A 12405-nucleotide genomic window follows, 5' to 3' on the forward strand; every position below is an offset into this window, starting at 1 on the left:
AAGAGAACTAAAAATGAGGACGAGCAATCTACCACATGTAGAATTCGAAACACTGGTTATAAGGATGCTCAATGAACTTAGGAGAAGAGTAGATCAACTCAGTGAGAACTTTAACAAAGAGATAGAAATAAAAAATGGAGATAGAAAACATAAAAAAGAACAAGTCAGAAATAAAGAATACAATAACTGAAATGAAGACTGCATTAGACAGATTCGACAGTAGATTAGATGAAGCAGAGGATCAAATCAGCAATTTAGAAGATAAGGTAGTAGAAAACATCTAATCAGGACAAGAAGAAAAAAGAATCCAAAACAATGAGAATGGTTTAAGGGGCTGCTGGGAAAACATCAAGTGTACCAACATGTGCATCATGGGGGTACTCCAGGGAAAAAAAGAGAATTGAAAACATATTTGAAGAAATAATGATAGAAAACTTCCCTAATCTGACAAAGAAAATAGACAGAAGTGCAGAGAGTCCTAAACAAGATGAACTCAAAGAGGCCCAAACTCACACATTATAATTAAAATGATAAATGTTAAAGACAAAGAGAGAATCTTAAAAGCAGCAAGAGAAAAGCAATTAGTTACCTACAAGAGAGCTCCCATAAGACTGCTGATTTCTCAACAGAAACTTTGTAGGCCAGAAGGGATTGGCATGAAATGTATGAAAAGTAATGAAAAGTAAGGACCTACAATCAAGATTACTCTACCCAGCAAAGTTATCATTTAGAATTGAAAAACAGATAAAATCTTCCCAGACAAGAAAAAGCTAAAAGAGTTCATCAACACTAAACTTGTATTACAAAAAAAATATTAGAGGGACTTCTTTAAGAAGAAGAAAAGAAAAGATCAAAATATAAATAATAAAATGGCAATAACTACCTATCTACCAACAATTGCTTCAAATAAAAAAGAATTAAATGTGCCAGTCAAAAGATAGGGTGGCTGAATGGATAAGAACACAAGACTCTTTCATATACTGCCTATAGGAGACTCACTTCAGATCTAAAGATACACACAGACTGAAAGTGGAGGAAGAGAAAAAGATATTTTATGAAAATGGAAATTTAAAAAAAGCTGGGGTAACAATACTTAAACAAAATAGACTTTAAAAACAAAAGCCATATCAAGAGACAAAGAAAGACCCAGTAACCCCATTATTGGGTATTTATGGGAAGAAATCTAAAATACTACCTTGAAGGGACATTTGCATTCATATGTTCATTGCAGCATTATTTATAATAGCCAAGATATAGAGGCATCTGTGTGTCCATCAATGGATAAATGGATAAAGAAGAGGTGGTACACATATACAATGGAATATTACTCAGCTATAAATATAAACAAATAAATAAATATAAGAATGAAATCTTGGCATGTGTAACAACATGAATGGACAGAGGATGTTGTCCTGAGTGGAGTAAGTCAGACGGAGGAAGATAAATGCCATATGATTTCACTTACATGTGGAATCTAAGGAATAAAATAAACAAACAAAAACAGAAACAAGCTAATAGATACAGAGAACAAACTTATGGTTGCCAGTTAGGAGAGGGGTTGAAGATTGTAGGTGAAAAAAGGCAAGGAGTTAAGAAATACAAATTGGTAGTTACAAAATTGTCAGTGAGGTTTAAAATATAGCATAAGGAATATAGTCAATAATACTGTAATAATTATGTATGGTGTCAGGTAAGTCCTAGACTCATGAGGGTGATCACTTTATATGTTATAGGAATGTCTAATCACTATGTTGTTACGCAAAAGCAATATAATATTATATGCCAACTATAATTAAACATTTTTAAAATATTGAAAAAATAAATATTACTGAAAAAAGATAACATTGAGTCCAACTTGTTATTTTATAAATACTGATCCCCTGAAGAAAAGGTTATAGACAGCTTCTATATCACTGGATATAATTAACTTATTGTTTCCGTGTGAAACTGTCTGAAGGGGAAGAAGTTAATGCCTATAATCTGTTTACTCCCTTTACCAGAGGGAGACTCCTAAGGGAAGTAAAAGAAAGGCCGGTAATGCTGTCTAATATCCTTGGCAGCACAATAATAGGACCTGTGAGCAAATAGAATAATATTTGTTAGGAAAGGAGTTCTTATATAATGGATAAGAATATTTGTTTTTAAGAATTGTTTGCTAACAGAGAAAAGGATGAAAAGAAGAAAAGGATGAAGAAGAAGAGAAAGAAGAAAAAAAGAAGCATCGATTATAGTTTTGAGAAGAACACCTCCCTGGAAAATATCACCAAAGCCAGGATATAAAATGGAGATGATTCATTGACTAAATTTTTTCTACTCCTAAATTTGACTTAGAGACCTTATCTATTCTGAGCCAGAGTGTGCATCCAGTGCAGGGAAAAAGAAAAAAAAAAAGACCCGAGGAGTTGCTTTGATTTCCTAGACCTCAGTCTGCTTTTGGGTTCTTGATTTTCTGTATTCCTGAAATTACTAATAATGTTTTATGTGGGGTAAGATTTCTCACTCATATGAGTCTAATTTGACAATCAGATGCTTTTCGTTACCTCATCATTTATGACCCTCTTCTATAAAAGCACATTCCAGCTAGAGACGTTCATATGAAATATTGACATGGGCCAAGGAGGCATTTTAAAATCTCTTTGGGTAAGAATTCCAAAAATTTTGCTTTCCTGAAAAAAAATGAGATACATTATTTGCAAAAAATCTTTGCCCTTTGCCTTTCTCTCTTCAAGGAACGTAGATATGATGCTGTAGAAGCAGATGCTGGTTTTTTTTTCCATAAAGATAAAAAATAATAAAGTCCAAGTGTTTAAAATAAATATAATCTTGATATATAGAAGCTACTAGAATAATGTCATCAGCCACAGAGCTCTGGACTTATTAGTTAAGACAAGCAAATCTCTATTTAAGCTACTATAGCCCTTTTCAGCTGCTTGCCACCAGCAGAAAAACATTTCTAAATTATAGAGTACCTTTTAAAATGACTGGAATCTTCTCAGTTAATGTTTTGGAAGGTCAAATAAATTTTAAAGTGTTATAGATACAAACTCTCAATAAACTCATGTGAATATTCAGATACTGTCAGTATAATCCAAATGTCTGTAATAAAAGAAATATCCACAAATGAAACAGTGGTTTCCTTAAGTATTAGTTGAAAATATATTTATCCACACAAACTCTTATACATTAAATCTATACTATATATCTCCTATTCGATATATTTATTGAGTTTTTGAGCTTGTCAGGAAAGCTCAGGAAATGAAAAAGCTCTCAAAAAGAACTATTACTAACTCTAGATCTTCTATTAATCATACTTCATTGGATGAAGTCATATTTCTAATTTAAAATTTACATTTTGTTCCACAACTGCTTGAAAATCTTGGAGTTCATCAGCTGACTGTTTCTTTTTTTTCCCCTTATTACCCACTTCATTTCATTACGTGAGTTTGGAAGCAGAAAAATTAAATTCTGATTCACTGGTGATATGACACATATTTTTTTTTTTACTTCTCGTGCCATCATTTACTTAAATTCAAAATGTTAAGAAGCATTCCCACCTCACTTGTTTCAGAGATTAAAAAAGACTATCCATTTACAGAATATCTTTTTCCCTTTTGGACTGGTAGAGGTACATGTAAAGTTGGAGGCAAAACTTATGAATTTTGAACTGTCAGTGTTTAAATTCTCCATTGTTCAATCAAATGAAAAAAGAGGAAAGGCCAAAGAATCAAAGAAGCCTAGGCTGAACTCTGTTAATTTGAAAGTAACTGAATCAAAAGAGAAACATAAATGACATCCCCAAATGACTTCATGATTATCTTCTTAGAGATTCAAATGTCACAATTGTCTTTTGTAATAGGCAGCATTTATGTGGAAATAAGTGTGGCTCAAGAAGCCAGAACAATATTGCTTTCTGCCTGAATATATTGACCTCTGTGTGGGGAGCTCCACTGCACATGGGCATTGAAACTGCAGATGAGAGCACAGTTATATAACCACAGAAGTGGCCTCTGGGGCTCCTACCTGGAGGTCATGATCAAACAAAGGATTTACTCATGCACATTCAGAAACTCACTCTCCCCACATAAGGGAAGAGAATGTAATGAGCAAAGTGTAAAGGGACTGCATTAAAAAAAAGAACTGAAAATAAGTTTTCTTGATTTTTGAATACCTAGATTTATGGAAAGTTCAAGTAAGAAGAAATATTAGAAGTTATAAATTCAAAAGACTTTATTTTAGAAATGAAAAATAAAGAGTCCAATGAGGGGAAGTAGTAACATAAATCACAGCAGGTAATGGTCAGCAGGAGAACTTAGATCTCATAACCTCCTGCTTTGTACTGGTTTCACTTTCTTGCTTACTATTATGTCACAATATCTTCCCTTCTGAGGTGAATGTTAAAACCTTGGATAATGCTGTAGGCAAGAATAGACCATATATATTTCTGGAGCAAATAAATAATATTACAAATAATATTATCTGTATGAGATGAATGATAGTATCTAAATGATAGAGTAGAGGACTTGAATTTTCTTAGTATTATAAATAAAATATCTGGTCTTTCAGTGGTTAGCCCCTGGAAAGGTTTAATTCCACTAAGCTGATGCTCTACTGTCACTCTCACTTTGTGTGTTCTCATGGTTTAGAGTTAGCTTTGATTTTCTGAATCTATTCGGGCTTATTTGCAGGGACATCAGTTTGCTTGATTGATCTGGTGCTAAACCTTATCCAACCTTTTTCACTCTTCACTCAACATTGCTGGACCTGTGGATAACCTCAGGGATAAATCTCTAGAACCACCTAGAAATTAGTTGTCCCACTTAAATTACTATGAACCCACTATAAATGAAACATATTCACAAAAATACATGAAGATTACAACTCACTCAGATCAATCTCAAATTTATCAAAATATGTTAAACATTGTAGTTTGATCTATTTTGGTCCCACAACTTGGATCTTCATTTGAGCATTTCTCACCAGTCCCTACCTTAATGTCACTGAAGCCTTACTATGGTCCATGCCCTGTAGGGTGCCAAGTAGTGATGATGCTGTACGGAATTCTGCGCTATCATAATAGCTTTATAATTCTTCCAAACACAGCTAATTTATGCCACGGGATGGGAATAATTCCAACTACAGGAATTATCTTAAGCAACTTTCTATCTTGGTCACAGCACTCTATCCCATTTCATCTGTACTTAGGACTTCTAATTATATAATGAGCTGTATTTCAATGATTGTTATTTTCCTACATTTACTACTTTCTTAATAAGTTTCTTTCTTAATAAGAGGGTTTTGATTTATTAAAGGCAGCATGTGCCCAACTAAAAAATTACGTTTCCTAGCCCCCATTGCAGGTAGGTATATCTTTGTCCTAAATTCTGACCACTGAGAGATAAGAGGATATGAGGTGGTTCTGACCTTAGAGGTTTCATAAGTGGGAGGAGGAACCTAGATGGGTTGCTATTGTTCTTGGAAGATGATGGACATGCATGATATATACATAAACACATACATACACCAATAGACTTCCAGAAAACCAATGCAGAGGACTTAGGGAACAATTAAAAAAGGAGAGTTTATATCAAAAGAGCAGAGCACAGGGCCACACTTTGGGCTATTTTGGACAGAGTCTACACAGCCTCCTAACAAGCTATGATAGTGGATGACCAGTGCCTGGGAATGTTTCCCAATCTTTTTCTGAGGGCATTTTTTAATATGGTAATTCAAGGCTTTGCCCATTCCCCATCATTGTATGTTGAGTGTGTTAGGCAGAGGTAATTTAACTCTTAACTTATGTTGAGTGTGTTAGGCAGAGGTAATTTAACTCTCACTGGATCCAAAGAAATCCTATCAGGAACTAATGCATGAAGAAGACTGCACAGATACTAAGGAGATGAAATGTCGAGGTTGTCCATTTATGGAAATAAAATTTTCTCAAAGGCACAGACTGTGGCAAAGATTGTGTTAGTTTACATTATACATTATTTCTTGTTACATTGTTAGTAGAACTCTGATCCCGGATGACTACAAATGCGTCCTGCCATCACTGGGTGGCTCAACATTAGATATATGTAGAAAAAAAGAAGCCATTTTAGCTTTCTTTTCTGTCACTAGCAACTGCAATTATTTTCTAACTGGTATTAACCCTGGATTCAGTGTTCTTTTATTCTGGAGGAAGTCCCATATTCAACCATCATCATAAGTATATGAATTTAATATTCATATACTTAATGCATCATAAGTATATGAATTTAATATTCATATACTTAATGATTATAATTCCTTGCACAGTTTTCTAAGTTGTAACATTCAGATATACTTTTTTTCCTACCTTGATGAACATTACCACAGATAGACTAATTACTCTATTAAGTTATTAAAAAGATGTGGCTTTGTATTCTTTTAAAATAAAGGATGAAATAATAGGTAGATATGATTGGGTAAAAGCATTAGAGATTCAAATTTTCATTTCATCCTGTAAAGAGCAAAGAACTTATCAATCCACTGGTGTAAAACAACTATGGGTGTTAGTGTATTTTTTTTTTTTTTTAGTTTTGTTTTAAACCCAGGTAAAACCTCCTTTATATACAGAAGATAGCAAATTAATAAAAGGAATGAGTATTCATGATTGGGTACATGCCATGTACTAATTGCTTTTGTTGCATTAACACATCTTTATGAGTTAAGCGTTCTTTTCCTTACTATATTATGATGCTGAGATTGCAAGATCAAATAACTTCTAAATTTTTACACATCTCATAATGTTGAAACCAGAATGAGATAGCAGTTTGTTTAATTTAAATATTATGTTCTTTCCACTACTTCAGATTTATTACACAGGGGAGATTGTGACATATTGCTAGATTAATGTTATACGGCACTTTTTAGAGGGGTCTAACCCCAGGGACTAGACCTGTACCCTGAGGTGGGGCAGGAAGCAGGAGAACAGCTTTTGCTGTAGTGAAGAAGATTATTTTATCAGGCAGAGCCAAAGATGTGGAAGATTCTACTAGAGAAAATCTGGTGTGGCAGGCAAAGTTCTCAAATGGCCACCATGATCCCCACCCTCTTATATTATACCCTGGATAATCCTTTCCCCTTGACTTTGGGCAGAACCTGTTTCTTTCTTCCAACTAACAGAATATGGCAAAGATGATTGGATGCCATTATCTTGGCTAGGTTACATTTCATAGCAAAGGTGAGGGGATGTCACTCCTATGATTATATTAAGTTATATAAGACTCTGTCTTCACAGACTAGAGCAAGAGACTTTACTTCTTTAAAAAACAGATGCTGTGATCTAAGCTGCCTATGGAGAGAGTCATGTGGTAAGGAACTGTAGATGGCTTCCAAGATCTGAGACTCTTAGCACTATAGCCACAAAGAAATGAATTCTACTTACAACCTGTATGAGCTTAAAACCAGATAATATCCCCAGTCAAGTTTCCAGATGAATACACAGTCCAGCCTACAGCTTGATTACAGCATTATAAAATCTTGAGCAGAGCATCTAGCTAAGTCATACCCAGACTCCAGACCTAAGGAAACTGTGAGATAATAAATATGAATTGTTTGAAGCCACAAAGTTTGTGGTGACTTGTTACACAGCAAGAGAAAACTAACATAACTGGGGAAGTAGTTGGCATCAAGGAGGGTCAGTTCACTTTTCCAGGGTAATATGATCAGAAGGACTAGAGTGTTAGCCAGTGTATAAATAAGCAACTCAAGAACAATGCAGGACTTGAGTTACCTGCACAAAGGAACAATATATGGGTATAGATTAAGAGTCAAGCAGGCCCAAAATTAGCCGAACATTTGTTCATTCTGTAAACCAGAATTGATTTTAGATTGTAATAAACAAATAACAGCATTTCTTTCAGCAAAAAAGAGCTGCCATCTGGCAGACACACATTCAGGTAACAACCTAAATCGTGTTCTACCAACACAAAGAGGAGGCTATCTTTTATAATAAAAGTCCCTGCCAGGTTCTCAATTAGGTCTGTTTTATGTAAATTAGGTATCCAAATTGTGCAGCTCTGATTGAATGGGTCAGGTCTCAGTCTGTTGGTAGACAAATGAAACCAAGGCTTCCTTACAGCATTGATGGACTCAGAAGGTATAAACAAGCAGGGCATAGTGTGGGGAGCTGAGAGTGCAGTCTGAGGTACTTCCTGGTGTACAAAGTACATAAGGAGCTCCCATCAGCAAATGGCCACTAAGTTCTTATTATTCATAAAATTCAGGCCCTTGAGTGACTATGGGGAGTCCATCTTAGCTGATAAGTTCATTCTCAAGGTTCACATCAAAAGAATCTTTCTTGTTGGGGTCCACAATTCATTCAGAAATATTTACTAATGACAAAACTGATAAGAAAGCAAGTGAACTAGAAGTGATATCTAAAGAAATTACCCAGAATAAGGCAGAGAAAGAAAAGAAGATGGAAAATATTGAAGATAGGTGTAAAGATACTTCTCACTCCACACCTATGAATCAGAAAACTGGGGAAGGGGTGTGGAAATTTGTGCTTTCTCTGCAACAGATTCTGATGTACACTAGAGTTTGCAAACCATTGGTAAATTTCAAAAAAAAAAAGATAAACGCATTTTGATTATAAAAAGTGATTGATAGGTTACTGAAAAAATTGTCTTCATTTAATTTAATTTTTTGCAAGAATATTTAAAAAAGAAAAGAATGCATGCTCATTAACTATAACATAGAAACACTGTAAACACATCTAAAACTTTAAGTTACAAGTTTTGTATTAATGTTTATGTTCCTCCACACTTCATAGGTCGAAGCCCTAATGTAATGGTATTCGGAGGTGGACCTTTGGGAGGAAATTAGATCATGAGAGTAGAGGACCCATGATGAGACTTGTGTTCTTATAAGAAAGTGGAAAAGAGCTAGTAGTCTTTTTTCTCTCTAAGGAAAAGATGGCTATCTGTATATCAGGAAGAGGGTCTTCACAAAGAATCCTGCCATGCCGGCTCCTGATCTTGGACTTCCAGCCTCTAGAAATGTGAGAAATAAATGGTTATTGTTTAAATAATCCAGTCTATGGTGGTCTATTGCAGTAGTCTGAATTGACTAAGACAGAAGTACAGAGAATTGGTTTTTAAATAAATCACAAGAAAAACAAAAGGGATATTGGGAAATATTGAATTTTCCCTTTGTTTTAATGTCACATGTCCATAAATTAATTGAATCAAGCAACCATTGTTCTTTTTATCGGCATAGAGTAAGGGAAATTTCACTTTATAATAAATCTTTCTATTTTAAAATATTGCTCTCTTAGGAACTGAAATTTTTCTTTTGCAAATTTTTATTTGGCACTGTAGTTAAATAGCAGTATATTCTTTGACATGTGCCAGAATAACAATGGATTGAGAACTTCCCAAACTGCAGGCATAATTAATGAACTCAACTGATAAAATATGTAAAGTCAAAAGAGTAGATACTTTCTTCACATATGCCCATCCAACAAAATGTCAGGTTCACTTTGCTTCAATACTTGCTTAATATCAAAGATTACAAGTACATGACATCTCAAATAACTTTTAAGTGCTGCTTTTTACTTTTGCATATGTTGAATACTTTTCATATTTTAAAGATAATCAGTTTTTAAGATACATTTTAAAGTCTTTATTTAAATATGAATTCCTTTTTATATTTAAGTTCATGAGTCACACCCACATTATGTCCCTAGAAAAAATTCTGAAAGGTTGCAGAAAAGGGCCACCTCCATAATAATGTCTGTCTATGGGTCTACATGTGCTTTCCAATCCCAAACAGAAAAGCATGACTCAGCACCATCTGAGAAAATCAACATTTGATTACAAGAGATGTTCTCAATGATGATTATTATAGCCCCAGACATACCACCAGCCCACAAGGGAATCTGAGGAGGAGAAGCAGGCAGTCAGAAGGACAGAAGCTTCCTCTTACCAGGAAGCAACTCTACCTCCAAGCAAGAGGTGGGCAACTTGGTGCCACAGAAGAAAAGTTAATCGAGCCATTGTGTTCACAATTAAGAAGCACCCCCATTCAGTCATGAAAGCCTTTCAATGTCTCTAGCGCTTGGAACCAAACATAGTCTTCCTAGGCCATCGTTGGGATAGAAGGTCTGCCACAGGACAGAGTCACAGTCAGTTTGGGGCCCTCTATGAGTACTCTGTAATTTAGCTTATGTTGAAATCAATCTTCTTCACAGTCATGGTGCCTCTGCACCATGATGATAGTGCACATGAGCAAGGAATCTGTAGCTCACTGAAGGCATCAGACATGAAAATGGCTCAGAAAAGATGACTCAAAGGAGCTGCCATTCTTAGGCTCCGGTTTGTGCTCTTAAGGGCTAAGAGGGACAAGTCAAGCTCGTAGAGCTCCTTGAGACTTAGGATACTACCCCAAAGGAGGATCAGCACTTGTGGCACTAGTGTCTGGGCAAAGAGACCCTCTAGGTGGCTGAGGACACTCTAGTTCTGCCATGATTTGTTGGCCTCTTCCTGCTGTTTGCCTCAATAGTGGCCTGTGGTTTCTTCTTCACCAAGTCCTCTGTCTCAGGAGAAGGCTTTTGATTGAAGTGCTTAAGATGTTCAGATGATACCCTTTAGAAGTTTACAAGTAAACAAACAGTAGCTTTCCTGGCTCACAGGCTTGTGAAACACCACTGGCACCAAGCAGTCTCTGGAGCAGAAAGGCTCTGAAGATTTGGGAGATTCTTGGGCAGAGGTAGTCTCAGGTAGTTCTATGTTGGGGGAGAGGGGGTGTAGGTTTCCTCCGGCTCCTCATACCACTCCAAATCAGGGACTGAGGTTGGGGACAGCACATCCAGCTCTAGAGCCATCACAACCTCCTCTCTCTTTTTGGTGCCGATACATTTTAAAATCTTGAAGCTAGAAGACAGATACTGACAATAAAGTAAATCAAGTGTTGGAAAGTAAACACTAGAAATAAATTTACATCATTAAGTTCACAAAACTTTTATAGACTTTATGTAAATACCTTTTTTAATATTAATAATCAAAAGACCAGCATTTGGAACTGTTTCTGTAGTATTCAATATTTTAGCTATTAGAAACTAGTGCTCTTCTTAAATCCAGCTTCATTCTGGAAAAGAATTGTACAACTTCCTTAATCTAGACTCCTTTTGAGAAACTAAAACTCTATGACAATTTTGCTTGTACGATGTTATGGACCAAATTATATTCCTCTCCTAAATTCTAATGTTAAAGACTTACCCCTCAATATGACTGTATTAGAAAATAGGATCTTTAAGGAAGTAATAAAGTGAATTGAGGTCATAAGGATTGGGCTCTAGTCTGATGGGATTGGTATCTTTATAAGAAGAGGAAGAAACAGCATTCACTCTCTTTCTGAGAGTACTGAGAAAAGGCCATGGAAGGACATAGTGAGAAAGCACCATCTGAGGAGACACGTCTCACCAGAAACCCTGCTGGCACCTTGATCTTGGACGTACAACCCTCAGAACTGTTGTTTTTGTCGTTTCAGCCAGGAAGTCTGTGGTATTTTGTTATGGCAGCCCAAGCTGACATAATGTTTCTAGAACAATGCTTGATACATAAAAAATGCTAAAAAGATATGTGTTGAGTAAAGGAATAAATGCAGAGAATTTTTAATACTCAGTATGGCCATAGATGTCTTAAGTTTACATCTCAAGGACATAATTATTATCTGTAGAAACCTATTCACGAACATCTAATGAATGTTATTTTTTTGCTGTTTTGTAAACTGCACATTTGTTTTTTTAAGTGTGTATAAGAAAATAAGAGTATCACTCTTGCCATGAACTAGACTCTAACTTCAGAGTCACAGTGCAACACCGTTCAAAGTACCAGAACAGATAGATAGATAATTGACACTTGAGGACAAAACCCTGTGTTGCCTATAAGAACACAGGAAATATGGACAAGAAAATGATTTACTATTCATTTAATATCCTAATTTTTATACCAGAAGCAATGTCAATAATTTCCTCTCAAAGCCCATTAGGGCAGAACTAGATATTGGGGCCCACTTAATTGAAAGGAAGATAGGAAATGTGTGGGAGCATGTGGATAGCAGTTAAAATAGTAAATGTATCTGCCACATAATTAATTTTAGGTTCCAAGTTTTTAATGACTGTTTATTGAACCTATTGTGGTAGCAAATACTTCATGGTCAGGATTTGTTCAAGAAAACATTTCAGGAATTTAATACAAGAAAGTAGGTACTTACAATATATTTGTAAGGGATGATGTTGTGCAGGTCAGGAAAAACAGTGATCTCAGGGAAGCAAGAATCTGCAAGGATACCAGATCCTATAGCACTAAAGCAGGTGATTGCCTAGAAGATTTTAGAAAGTTGCTGCAGATTGCCGAAGTCCTGAGCCTAGCAATGATGTCA

At 35.5% G+C, this 12405-nt stretch overlaps 1 pseudogene; it reads right to left on the minus strand.

Annotated features, from left to right (window-relative positions):
• Window positions 1-10047: 10047 nt before the first annotated feature.
• Window positions 10048-10846, minus strand: LOC102892272 (annotated as a pseudogene).
• Window positions 10847-12405: the final 1559 nt, after the last annotated feature.

The sequence above is a fragment of the Pteropus alecto genome, unplaced genomic scaffold (genome assembly GCF_000325575.1).
Source record: "Pteropus alecto unplaced genomic scaffold, ASM32557v1 scaffold155, whole genome shotgun sequence".
Classification (NCBI taxonomy): domain Eukaryota; kingdom Metazoa; phylum Chordata; class Mammalia; order Chiroptera; family Pteropodidae; genus Pteropus; species Pteropus alecto.